Source organism: Fukomys damarensis, unplaced genomic scaffold, assembly GCF_012274545.1.
Source record: "Fukomys damarensis isolate Sample0158 unplaced genomic scaffold, DMR_v1.0_HiC HiC_scaffold_26, whole genome shotgun sequence".
NCBI lineage: Eukaryota > Metazoa > Chordata > Mammalia > Rodentia > Bathyergidae > Fukomys > Fukomys damarensis.
Window position 1 is genome coordinate 34424001 of NW_022900938.1, and position 13758 is coordinate 34437758.

A 13758-nucleotide genomic window follows, 5' to 3' on the forward strand; every position below is an offset into this window, starting at 1 on the left:
GAGATTACCCCTCACCCCCACCCCCACCCCGTCCGCCTCCTGCTACCCTTTTTGCCTCCGCCCCCTCTTCCCTCTAGGACTGATTAGCTGTGTATCCCCCCTCCCCCGCTTTCGGGCCTCCTTTTTTGCCAAGTGTAGCTTGAGGCACTGGAGTTTACGAAAAATGAGCAGAGGTGTAGGTGGGGGTAAGGCAGGTGGGACTGGGAAAGGATCTGGGTACCTGGGAAGGTCTGTCAGGACGCAGGAGGTGTGAGAAGCTTTGCTTTCCAACAGTAATGTCTCATCTAGCAGTTCTTCCCCAGGAACGGCCGCCAGCTTCAACTCCTCTGCTTCCCTCTTTTAATCTTGTCCCTCCCCCCTTTTGCTTTCTCGGCTCCCCTCCCCTTAAAGTAATTCCACGAACCCCAGAATTGGGATTTGGAAAAGGAAGTGTTTGGAGAGTCGGAGCTGGCCCTGCTGTTTGGCAGATTTTCTCTTCTTTTCTTTCTGCCTCTGTATTTATCTTTTGTGTTTTGCTTCCTTAAAAAGAGAGAAGCAGCTGCAGTCCTTGGCGGAGTTGTTGAAATTTATCCCTTTGTGTATATTACAATATCCTCCATTTTTTCCCCTGCCCTCTAAACAACAACCGTTTCGCCATCTTGGGCAATTTTTATTCCCAAGTCTCCCTTTTTTATTTTTTAGGAAGGGAAAGAAGCCTTAGAACGCCAAAAAGCGTTTAGGGATGAGGCTGAAAGTTTAGGAAATGTTCAAGGGGTCCAGTGACGTCATATAAACTATCAAGAAAATTTCCCAAAAGTAGTATTTTTGCTCAATTTTCCCCGTTTTAAAGGATCGAAAAACTCAGAGCTTATTAATCAGTGGTGTGGCATATTTTTGTTTTACTCTCAAATGAACAGGCAAAATCTGCACATGGTGTGTCTGGTAACAGGTGGAAGATTATGTGCAAAAATGATATAAACATTGGGTCGTTTGCTATTCAACTAGATTTTGTGTGATATATTTTTTTAAGCTTTCAGGTATATTTGTAATCAGCATACTCCCTTTTCCTATTTGCTCTTCTATGAGTTTTTCTTTAATTAGCTTAGTTAATATTTACATATACATAGATTACTTAGCCCCCCCTTTTGTAATTAAATGGCCTATTTTTGTATACTTATTTACATCTTGAAAGATACAACTACTGGAAATACCTCAATTACTAAATGCTTCAAAATTTTGGTAGCGGGTACTATTGAGTAACTGACAAAATGTAGCCTAGTGTATAAAAGGCAGAATTAATTTTTAAAAATAATTTATATGCTTTAACTATACATTTTATCAGCTATACATTTTATTTATTGCATTATGAAAAATGCAGTAAAAACTAGTATTAATTTGCTTGTGTAAAATAGTTTTCATCTCACAAAAGTTGGACTAGTCACATGACCAAACTTAATGATACACTCACTGACTAGTATATAAATAAGAGGCACTGTAAATTGAATGGGAAAGTGGAATTCTGTCTCCTCTAGTAATTTTCAGTCAGCATATTTACATCTCCTCTAACAAGGACATGAAACTGTATTTAATTTGCATTCTCTTTGTCTTCTGGGTTAGGCAAAAACATTGACTACAATTAACTAAAAAAAAATAATAGAAACCGTTCTTAATACATTGAAAAGATTTATCTAACATATAAAAAATTACCTTGTAAACGGTATGTTTTTAATTTCTGTAGTGATCTTTTTTAGTGTTATCTGCTATTTACCCAGAAATTTGCTTTATGTAAAATACTGTATAGAAAGCTTGACTGAATTGATGTCTGCCATTTATGTGAATTGTAGGTAGGTGAAAAATGTTTAAATAGTTAAAAGCACATAGAACAGATGGTTCTAAATTATATATGCAACAAAGGACTAGAAGATTTGGCAGATTATAAATGGCAAGCAACAGAGGATAAGCAGTTTAAGAAAATGGTAGTTAGGTACATTTGATGTTTCACACCTATTGTAAACACTGTACATGTTGTCACTGTGCTGCATAGTCAATAATTTAGAACATTAAGGCACTTGTATGTTTAAGATAGTAAAAATAAGATTTTGCAAATATTTGAAATGAGTGGTTAAAGGTAAAATCATTTTAAGTTTATGACAGTCTTTTTCAGGGAATCATTGTATGCTTTAAAAACAGGAAATTATGAGAATTTGATACTGTTGTGTTCATTTATAAAGAGGAGCAGGTACATATTCTAAAATCTAGATAATAGTACTTTTACTTTTGTATGTTAAATTAGTACTGAATTATAGCTACATTAACTCTTTCAAACACTAGTGAAAAAATATTTTTAGTCTGTTCAATCTTGAAAATGCATGTTACAATATTATTGACATTGTGAAATGAAAGGATGCGTGTTAGCTTTTAGTTTTTGTATATAGCATGATACTGCTTTTACTTGATGAATACAGTTTACTTTGAATTTTAAAAGTATAGTTCTTGCCTTTCTAGAAGAATGAGTTTTTAATTACATTTAGTATTTTTGAAGAAAATAGAACAAAAGTATTCAATTATGTAGAAATATTTTTTAAAATTTTAATGTCATCTGTTTAAAATCCAAATAAAAAAATAAATAAAATCCATATAAGACTGTAATGGAAACCTTCGAATTTTAATTCTGTTGCCCTTTCTCCCATTTCTTTGTTTGCATGTTTATTATAGAACTGCAGTGTAAAGGAGCAGATGTTTTGCCAAACATCCTGATGTGTTGCTTTTTCTTATGGGAGTGCATAACTGTTCCTTCTGATGCATCAACTTGACAGCTGGTTGATTTCATGGAGCTGCTAAGAAGCCATTAGTGGTGTCATTGAATTGAAACAGAACAGTCACTCCCAGCTTGAACTGCAATTGTTAATGTCTTTGTTGCTACTTTTGTGTTACTACACAAGATGTAGGATATTACAGTTGCAGGAAAGTTCACTGATTTCTCTCTTACCTCCTTGAATCAGTGAAAGTGTATGTTAGAACTTGATTACTTGCAGGTTTCAAGATTCCTCAGTGAAATGTATTTTAAGTTGTAGTTTGAGTTTTTAAAATTAGTCTCACTTAAAACTACCAAAAGAAGAATGTGATTTTGCTCAAGGTAATATGGTGATTTTGACCCTTTAATGATTAATATAATTGGTTTCCAGAGGGATTAATCAAATTACCTATTTGGGTATTTTAAGTCTTTTGGTTACATAAATTTAAATATTTTATACCATAAGTCCTTTAAAATATTGTGCTTCTTTTCATAAATGTTGACTCATTTGATTTAATGTCTCAGCTTTTCTTGTGGGAGATAAACAGAAGAAAAAAGAATTGTTGGGGAAATAGTTTTGCTTTTAATTTTCTTTCAAAACAAGGCCAAAATGTTACTTAAAAACTCACAGTCTCTAAATTATTCTACTAGTTGTCATTTAATGATTTTTAAGTTGAAATTATATTTTATTTCTATAATAACTATTATTTATAGTTTTTAACTATCATCCTGTAGTACTAAAATGGTGTCATTATCCCACTGGTGCCTATGCCTAAATGTTTTGTACTTTCTCTTAATTATTTGCATAGTTTTGTTACTGATAGGGGAGGTGGGAAGGAACAAAGAGGAAGAATAAAAAGTAACAATCCCAATAGACAAAAAAATTTTTAAAAAATTGTATAAAAAACTTTAGGATGTTAAGAAATCTGATTATAAGATATCTTACTGTAGTTTATTACTATTGAGCCCTTTTGTAAAGTCCTAATATTAATTTTTAATATTTTCAGATCACTAAGTAATTATATATTTAACAGTTCTTCAAGGAGCATAAAATTTAAATGAGTTTGCTTTTTAAAAAATACTTAAAATGTGAAATTGATGGTTAGAATATATAGTTTACTGAGGCAATTTCTGTTAAAAGAACTTCCTGTATAATATAGACAAATGTTTAACACTTAATATCTTCGAGTGATTCCAGAATTATGACATCCTGAAATTATGTTTATGAAGACACTATCCTTTTAAGTAGGTCATACATTACTGTAAGTAAAGCTAAGATTTATATTCAGGTAAAAAGCTTTCTCAAACCTTTTTGTGAATAACCATACAACCTCTTAAAAAGGAAATTGGTTACCTTAGACTATGACTCAATTTTTAAGAAATATATTTACTCATTTAATATTTGCATCAAGGCAGATGATCACTTAAGCCAGATGTGATAAATTGAATTTTATATTAAATATAAACTACAAAGGAATCTCAATTCTTAGTTTATTGTAGAGATGTAATGCTATTAAGCATCCTGTAACTTAAGTGGAATTTTTCAGCACTGAGTTTTTTAAAGGAAAGTAATTCTGAACAAAAAAGTCATATAAAGTTTATACTTTAACCCATAAACTTTTCTCTTTGAACATGAACTTTGAAATTATGGGTAATAAATGTATTTAATTCATTTACAACTGCATATTGAGTTATAAAATATTGGCAAAATCTGGTGAAAGCAGGGAAAAAATGAGTTTACACAATTTTAAAATCTGTTCTGAGTGGTATTTGATTTTTGGAAAATCATAATAGAATTTTTGATGTAAAATATTTAATAGTCTAGATATTTGTAAGTTAAATATTGAGCTTTAAAAATTAATAGGCTTTTATGAGAATATGAGGTGAAAATATCTATATCCTATTTAAGTTTTTACTATATAATTTTGTTTTTAAAAATAAAATGCTTTTAAATAATTTTTATAATGTATAAAACTTGACTTGTACCTTAGCTTTGAATTCCTTTCATTGAAATATAAATGATTTAACTATTCAGGCAACAATAATGAATCTAATATATAGATAAAAAAACCTTTACTGATTTTATTTGTTCATATGTGTACAAATATGTATAAGAAAAAGGAATATTTGGTTTGAAAATAATTATTGCATTGGTACTTCAGCTATGTGTAGACATAATTGTGTTTTTTCTGTTTTCTCCCCTTACCACTTTTCCACAAACATGCACTCATTAATCAAAGACGCTGCACTCCTGCTGAGGGTAGAGAGGTTCATCAAATTGGCAGTCAGTTTGGTGTAAAGAACAGTGTACTGAAGCTCTTAACTCGCTGGGACATAAATAAATCTACGGTCCTTGTATGCAAACCCTGGAGGTTAATACTGTATAATTCAATGTCCTGTCTTTGTTTTTATGATTGATGTTTTTAAATATTTCAAGCTTGGTGCAAGTCTTCGAGTAGGTCAGGTCTGACAGTCTGATTGGCTATAGTAAGAAAACCTTAGGTTGTCAGAGGACTTTGAGTATACTGCAGAGATTTTGGTTTTTTTTTTTCTACAAGATTATTGTCATATTGCCTGAGCTGTTATTGGAATGTACCAATGATTGACATTCCCTGCTGTGATAATGGACCCAGTGCATGAAATGCCAATAGTTTGGTCCTATTTGTTCAGAAGCTTACTGTTATTTGTATCCTTAACAGAGCTAACATGAAGAACAAGCAAAACTACTGGGATTTCTCTGTAGAAACAGTGCTGGGATTTGGCTTTAACATGAATTGGTTGCATATTCATAATTTAAGAACAGCTGGTTATGGCAAGCCATAGTCATTTGCAAGCTATTATAAACCATTTCACTCACACATGGAGCCTATGCTTGATTTTTTTTTTTTTTTTTTATTGATCTACCTGCATTTAAAATCTGGTCACTGCTGCTTGCTCTTCATTTTAGCTGTGTTTGCAACACAGAACAGCTTCAATTTTAAACATTTAATTTAAACTAAATTCTGAATAATTATTAGGAACCTTTGAAGGAAACAATTATAAGAGGTCATCTCTTATCTGTCATATATTTATTTAATCTTGGCCATAAACAACCAACCAAGTAAACCAACCTAGATTATGTGATTGTAGTTTTTAGAAAATAATATTTTATTATTTTGTCTGTAGATAAATACCTGAATGCCTTTGATTTGAAGTATTTTTAATTATATCTTACTAGTTATATATGGTTCTGGGAAACAACATTAACAATAGAGGGATTAGTCTGTAAGGTAATGTCATGTACTATGTAGAGCAGAAATAGTACTTCTAGCTTATGATGTGTAAAGCAATGTCAAAGGCAAAATTTACAGGACTTTCTAATTAAATTAGACTAATGCTAATACTAAAGCTATTCTGACTTTTTAAGAAGAAAGAATCTAATGAATAGTCTTTTCTGCTTTTTAGGGCACTTAAAGTATTTTAAATGTATGTGAGTTAGTAAAGCCGTAATAGTTACCTGCATGTTGTCAGTGACTACAAGGAGAGAGGAAAAACCTTTATATCCTAAGCTTTCAATTGTTAAATACTATTTCAAATATAATTTTGGGAATCACAAGGAACTATGCCTTGATTTGTGTATTTTAAAATAAATGGGTACCTGAGTGATTTACAATGATGCATTTCGACTGAGATTACCACACAGCAAAGTGTTAGGTTCACATGTGCATGCGTGTGTTTCTGCCTGTGCTGGATGATAAAGTAGCTTTCAGCACTTCAAGGTTGAAACCCAGTCCTAAGAGTGCATTTCACTCTTTCTTGACTTCTCAAATGACTAGATATGTTGGTAATATAACAAAATATATGTCCAGGTTTAATCTAGCTAATAGTGGGCTGTATTTTTTTTCTAAATAGTAAATTCAAAGGTTATTAAAGGATGAGGTGTTACAGTTTAGTTTTGAGTTGTAGCAGCATATTTTTAATTTGCCATTATTTGAGATTCTTTATTTTGTGAATTTTTCTATGCTCCTTTCTTCACTCTCTTTTGACAGTTGTCCTTTCAGCTATATTCCTTGTTCTTTTCCTCTCATTACTGAATAAGCAGAGGAAATACAAAGGAATAAAATTTAAATGAATCCAGTTTTCCCTACTTCTTGATAGGTCAAATGGAGAATTTTTTTTGCTTTTTAGTAAAATAAAAGTTTGGGATTTTATTTGTCCCCCTTTTCTGGTTCTTATTATAAGAGCATTATTTTTTTAAAAAATAGATGGATGAGTTAATAGACTGAATTTTTTAATGTATTAGTAACTCAGTAAAACAGAAAAATTAGCAACTGTGTGATAAATGAGTTGAATGCACCAACCAAAGGGAATTGCAAGTATTTGGTATACTTTTATTGTTTTAGAGTTGATAATAGGGATAAGAGAGGACAACTGTGTTTGTTCTTCAAGTTTATGTTGAATATTGTCCAAGTGTACCTTTGGAGAACTATGGATGAAAGTTTATGGAAGTTCAGAATAGAGTTATAGGGTTTGGTTGAAATAATTAAAATGGCTTTTTGGATTAGATGGCATTGAATTAGATCAAGAAGAATGAATAAAATTTGAATATTCAGAGATCAGAAAGAAAGGATCCAGCAAAAGGGAGGACAGTATGAGCGCTCTGTAGAACACATATGTTCATTAAAGCTACTCTATCGGATATCTGAGATAGTTCTCCAACCTTTTTGAGGTCATCTCCACTCACTCCTCTTGCACTAGAAGGAAGAGAAAATGCAATGGGACTCTGCCTCATTTCACAATTGCTTGGCTTTTTATGAGAAGGTGGGTTAATGAGTTTCAAATCATCCATTTCAGTGATAGGATTATTTGTAGGACCAGATTAAATCCAGAAGAACTGCCCTTTCTAGTTAGAATTATTCAAATCTCCTGTTTTATTAGATTAGCTAAAACTCCTCTCTTCTCCTTGGTTCTTGTCTTATAGTATGCTTTTGTGAATTTTTTTTTCATGAAATGTAATGTAAAACACTACTGTTAAAAACATTGAGCATTGACCTGAAGGGGATACTGTCTCTTTTCCCCTTAGTAGTAAAGTACTAGCCTTCCAAAGGAAATTGATGGCCCCTACTCAAAAAACCTTTTCATTTGTTTTAGGCAAACTAGCTGGATTGCCAGTAATAGACATACCCATGAGTACAAAAAGCAACAAAACTCATGGCCCTTATTTTCAATAACACTAGTATTGAATTTCACTAAAAATGGAAATCTCATTAAAAATAAACATGGAAAAAGGCAAAATTTTTAAAAATTTCAAATTAAAAATATAAAAGGATCTTGTGCATAATGTTTTGGCGAAGAATAATAAATTTTAGGATAGGCTTTTCCCAACTTCATTATTTACATAATACTGGTGACATTATTTGTTATTGTTTAGCTAGGCAAAGTGGCACATACTTATCTTCCAGGGTACTGGGGAGGCTGAGTCAGGAAGATTGCTTGAGCCCAGGAATTCCAGGCTATTTTGGGCAACATAGAGAGACCCCCATATCCAAAAACAAAGCAAAACAAAAACAAACAAAAAAATACCTTTTAAACCAGAAGTGATAGCACATGCCTACAATCCCAGCATTTGGAAGGCCAAGGCAGGAGGAGTTCAAGGCCAGCTTGGGCTATTTAGCAAGATCCTGTCTCCAAAATAAAAATCCCATCTTTTACATAATTATTCCTTATCTTTTATAGGGATGAGTTTTTGGCAAAGCCATACTTATTTTTTTTTTGTTGTTTCCATGATGACATGGTTGTTGAAATATACTTCTGATCTTCCTTAGAAAAAGTATAGTTGTTAACATAAATCATGACGTCATAGAAGCACAAAACCTATTTCAAACATCTGAAAAGGTCAGGAGCAACCTGTAAGTCACAGGATGATATTTTTTTCTTTTATGAGTTGTTAGTGCTGGTGGGTGGCAGAATAGGCTCTGTGAGACAATAGTAATTGACAGGGTTTGTGGATCAATTCCCTGTCTTTAAAGGGGGATTAGCTGGGTGTAGTGGTGCAGGGCTGTGATCCTAGCCCTGTAGGTTAGGGAGGATGATGAGGCCAGCCTGGGCTGCATAGAGACCTTTGTCTCAAAAAAAAAAAAAAAAAAAAAAAAAAAAAAAAAAAAAAAAATAAATAAATAAATAAATAAAGTTACAGCAAAGCTTTTATTCTAAGTATCTTAACATTAAAGTTCTGTGCATCATCATCAATATTTTCAGCAGCTTGTTTTAAAAATAACATCTATAATCTTACCTTGGGGAGTTGAAAAAATTATAGTGTTAGCAGAGAAAGGTGGTGCAAATAGTAACAGTTGGTCAAGGAAGAAAACATGCAACAACTTCTGATAGGTGAAAGCTCTCTTCCTCTTTCCAAAACCCTGTTCATAGATATATTTACCAAAGCTCACAAAAGAAAAGACTTGTTTTAGAGAATGTGTAATGTTTGTTACTGTATGTGAAAGAGAAGGGTAGGAAAGGAACACTTATGGAGAAAAAAAAAAGCTACGTAGAATGTGGTCAAAGTTTCACTTTTTATTCCCCGCAGTACTAGAAATTGCACTGAGGCCTTTTGCTCTGAGAGACATCTCCAGCCCATTTTTTATTTTGACACAAGGCCTTGCTAAATCTCTAAGTTGCTCAAACTTGGATTTCCTCAGCCTCCCAGAGTGCTAGGATTACAAGTTTGCGCCACTGTGGCTGGCTAAGAGTTTCACTATTTTTGAGTGAAGATGTTCTGTGACTCTGTTCCTTCTGTGACCTTTTTCATTTTAATATGCGATATTTCAACTTTTTACAAGTATTTTGTTTTTTGTTGATAGCATTTAATATGTTGGCAGCAAAAGTCCAGCAGGTACCATCCACTTGTTTGTTACTTCACAATTGAGCTAAAAATAATCTGATAGTTACTTGTAGAAACATAAATCATTTATCAGTTTCTTATCTTTGGCACTATTATGATATGCTACCAGCAGTAATTAAAGAATTTATCATTAAATTGAAAGCAAGAATCAGGTCAGCACGTATTTGTTAATAATTACAAACAATTCAAGTACCCAGAAGTATAGATGGCTCATATGCTGGAGAAGTTCATATATAACTTAGGGAAAAAGGATGTACAGAGAGTAGTCTCATCTTTGGTAATTTTGAACTCATGGAACTTACATGTTTGAGAAAAAAAGTTGGGGGTGAAGATGGAAAGTACTTTCCACAGACAGCATTTACTCACTGAACTTGAGCTCCAGGCAGGATACATGAATAAGTTGCTCTCTATTTCTAGTAAAGAAGGGGATCAAACTATGCATTTTGGCCTATGTATTTTTTTTTATCTGAAGGCAATTGAGAACCAACAGATGCAGGAAGAAGCTTCCTGGGAGCTTCTCTTATCTGACTGAAAGCAGAGACTTCAGAGAAATGAGGACTACCATAAATCCTATCAGCAGCAACATTTCACAGGCATGAAGACAGTCAGCACCAAGATAAGGCTACACAAGCAATATTACTAAAATAACTCCTATCTTTCATTACTTTCTCCATATTATTTACCTTCCCACAATTTATTTAACTTAGGACTCCCAATCTCCTTTTCTTTGTCTAATCACTTCACAATTTATCCCCCTTTATTAAAATGGCTTATGACCTCAGACTCTTAATTGCTTGAGGGTTCACTTCTTTTCTGTGAAGTCCCATACATATAAAAATATTAACATCAATAAAAGAAAAGTGTTTTTTCTCCTGTTAATTTTTCTTTGGTTAGTTTAGTTGTCAGGTTCTAGGTATTGAATGTTAGAATGTAGAGGAAAAGTTTTTTTCTCCCTTGTAGTCTCTCTCATAGCATAACCAACTTATTCTAAGTGTTGTGTTGAAATCTTAATATATTTTTGTATGCATTCTTTAAGATCATGGCTCCCAAATGCACACCAACAATGCATGTTGAGGCCCAACTTTATGTGATATCTGATATCTGTTTTATTAATTGTATCAAATATACAAAGTATATATTTTCAGTACCGGGGATCAAACTCAGTATGTTGTGCCTGCCAGGCAGATGCAGTGCCACCGAGCTACATTTCTGGCTCATGCAAAGCATATTAAAATACATTTTACTTGATCAAAAGGGTTATCATCCTAGCATCCTTCTTACCTATTACCTTTAAGACTATTTGAGACTATGACTTGAGGCTTTAAAAAATAAATTCACATAACATCTTAGGTTTGTGCTATTTGCTTGTTCGTGATAAAATTATATATGTGCTACAACTTGCCTTTTAGTTATTCCTTCTTACAATTAATTATGGTCATTGTCTTTCCATTTCTCTTTAAAAACTAAAAGTATATTTTTCAGTATAGAAATACTTATAAAAATTTTGACAAATACAGAAAAATATTAAGATAAAAATCTTAGATGTCCAAAATTTTATTATTCACAACGTATTCATTACTACTTTCTTTTATGTTGAAGTATATTTATTGAAATGGAAGTATTTATGAATGAAGCAACAAGTTAATGTCATAGATCTCCCTTTACCAAAAATGAAAATGAGCCAGCATAGTGGTGCATCCCCATCATCCCAGCACTCAAGAGGACCAGGCAAGAGTATCACTGTGAATTCTAAACAAACTTGGGCTGCATAAAGAGTTCAAAGATGTCCTGAACTACACAGCAAGATTAAAAACAACAGCAACAACAAAAACAAAAACAAAAAACAACAACAAAAAACCAACCACAGGGCTGGGTATTTAGCTCAGTGGTTCCACTGCCTGCCTTGCAAGAACAAAATCCTGAGTTCAATCCCCAGTACCAAAAAAAAAAAAGAATGAAGCAAAGTAATGCATTGGATTACATGAAAAAGACACTGGTGGCCATAAAATTAATAATTTCAGTGGAGTAATTTGGACTAAAACTGAAAATATAGAAACATGGAGTTTAGACAGCTTTTTTGGATTGTTTTAGAAAGAAAGGAAATATAACAGTTTTTGGGAAGGAAATAACTTGAAGAGGACTTTCTTAAACATGGCAATAGGGGTTGAGGTATAGCTCAGTGATAGAGCCCCTGCCTAGCATGCTCAAGGCTGTGTGGGTTTGAGCCCCAGCACGGAGGTTGGGGGGTGGAGGGAGGAGAAGGTAGAGGGGCAGAGGATCTAATTTAGAGATTCTCTTCTAAGTGTGAAGAAATGAGTTCCAGATATTTTAAAAATGAGTCCCATTTAGCCCATGTTGGACTGATTGACATTAACTAGGAGGACTTCTTTCAGTGTTTAACTAGAGGAAATGAAATGTGGGTGTGCATACTGGTGAAATTGGAGCTCCATGGAAAGAAATTTCAGAGTTCAAGTTCTAGATATTAGAGATTGTTTATGGCTCTTCACTGCCTTTTTTTGTTGTTGTTTTGGTTTTTGTTTAGAGTCTGGCTCTTGCCTTGTAAGAAAGGCTGGCCTTCAATTTGTGATCCTTCTACCTCAGATTCCTAAAGTGCTGGGATTAGAATCCTGAGTACCATGCCTGGCTTTCTTTGTTGTTATTTGAATAAAATAATTTTATTTGTCAGTCTTTTTTCTATGTAAATATATTTTTAAAAAACAAAATTACAGTTGTTATATAGAGGTCTTTTTGTATTATTGTTTTATTCATTTTTAATCATTTGGGTTATATCCTGAGCATTTCTTCCTTCTCTCGTGACATTAAATATTTCACACAGCATATCCAACTTTACGAAATTTTGGGATTTTTGTTTGTTTGTTTGTTTTAAGCTTTTCCCTTTCTAAATTGTGAGGATGACCTCACAGTTACAATCCTACCTCAGCCTGAGTTATGGGACTATATATAGGCTCATGCTATGGGACGATATATAGGCTTTTAAATTGCTTTTTTTTAAAAGCTTATTATGGTACTAAGGAATACACGAGATACAACTTTGTCCATATCCTAATTTATTTCCTTATGATTCATTACTGGAGGTTGAATTGCTGGTATAAGGTTATGAATATTTTTCATATATCCAAATGATATTTTGGAAAATATAAAAGAGCTTATATGTGTGGCAAAGAGACTTGATTTGTCATGTTTTTTTTTTCCTTGTTTTGCAAGGAATTAGGAATTGATCTTTGGGCCTCACATTGGCTAGGTAAGTGCACATAGACTAGGCAAGTGCTGCACCATTGAGCTACTTCCCTTACCATTATTTTTTATTTTGAGAGAGCGTCTTGCTATGTTACTGAGGCTGACCTTGAGCTTTTGATTTTCCTGTCTCAGCTTCTCTGGTAGTTGGAATTACAGGCATGTGCTACCACACCTAACCAGTATCTGTTTTTTTTTTTCATATAAATATTTCAAATATTGCCTATTTTAGTCCAATAAATTAATGCCACTAGAGTTGAAAAGTGTAGTTGCACAATGATTATGATATTTCCACCATACAGTAAGTCCCCGACTTATGAACCAGTTTTGTTCTGGGTAAACATTCATTAAGTTGGATTCGTAAGTCTTGACAAAATGAGTCTTGTACATCTTTTACACAAATATACTGTGAATGTTGCTTTTCTCTAACAGTTCACTTCACATCATTGCTTTTCCTCTTGCCTTGAACCTGGGCTCTGATTGAGCACTGTACTACTGTATATTATCAGGCTGTGCAGTAAACATAGAGCAATACAACTGTGACAGTGTCTGGCAGACACGTGCTACTTCTGTGATTTGTTTGCATCTACAAATGTTTGTAATGCAAGGTCCATTGGTATCTGAAAGTTTGCAACTTGAATGTTCTTATGTCAGGAACTTATCATAATGATGCAATAGATAAAAATTGGCTCCACAACATAGATAATAATAAAATGTAGTAAAATAATTAGAAAACGATGACTTTTAAGTGCTTATTACCTTACTTTAAAAATATTTGCCTAATTCTGTCTTGGTAAGATGAAGACATATTTTTAATGCATCTATGCAAATATCTGTTGATATATATATATAT

At 33.1% G+C, this 13758-nt stretch overlaps 1 protein-coding gene across 11 annotated transcripts in view; it reads left to right on the top strand.

The window, feature by feature from the left end:
• The window catches only part of Baz2b (bromodomain adjacent to zinc finger domain 2B), a 354073-nt gene that overhangs the window by 85576 nt on the left and 254739 nt on the right, over positions 1 to 13758 (top strand). The window lies entirely within an intron of this gene.